Source organism: Galeopterus variegatus, unplaced genomic scaffold, assembly GCF_000696425.1.
Source record: "Galeopterus variegatus unplaced genomic scaffold, G_variegatus-3.0.2 Scaffold15173, whole genome shotgun sequence".
NCBI classification, from domain to species: Eukaryota; Metazoa; Chordata; class Mammalia; order Dermoptera; family Cynocephalidae; genus Galeopterus; species Galeopterus variegatus.
Genome location: NW_007741284.1, coordinates 2,253 through 3,018, shown reverse-complemented (window position 1 = coordinate 3,018; position 766 = coordinate 2,253).

The following is a 766-nucleotide window of genomic DNA, read 5'->3' as shown; positions in this document are numbered from 1 at the left end:
CCCGTGGCCTTGGTGTTATCAGCACCGCACTCTCCCGAGTGAGCCACGGGCCGGCCCTACGTATTACTGAATTCTATTTGCTAGTATTTTGTTGAAGATTTTTGCATTTTATTCATAAGAGATATTGGTCTGTGGTTTTCTTGTAATGTCTGTCTGGTTTTATATCAGAGTAATACTGACTTCATAGAACGAGTTGGGAAATGTTTCCTTCTCTTCTTTATTTTGGAACAGTTTGCAAATAATTGGAATTTTTGTTTTGTTTTTTATTGTGGAAAATACACATAACATAAAAATTTCCATCTTAACCATTTTTAAGTGTGCAATTCAGTAGTGGTAAATCAATTAATCAATCTCCAGAAATTTTTTCATCTTGAAAAATATACCCATTAAACCACTCCCCATTCCCTTTCCCCCGGCCCTGATAACCACCACTCTATTTTCTGTTACTATGAATTTGACTAGTCTAAGTATCTCTTGTAAGTGGAATCATGCAGTATTTGTCTTTTTTGTGAATGGTTTATTTCACATTAGCATAATGTCTGCAAGATCATCCATGATATAATATGGGTCAGAATTTCTTTTCTTTTTAAGGTTGAATTGTTCCATGATGTATGAATATCCCATTTTGTTTATCCATTCATTTGTCGATGGACACTTGGGTTGCTTCCATCTTTTGGCTATTGTGAATAAAGCTCATATCTCCTTGAAGCCATGCTTTTGATTCTTTTGGATATATATGTACAGAAGTGGAATTTCTAGATTATAT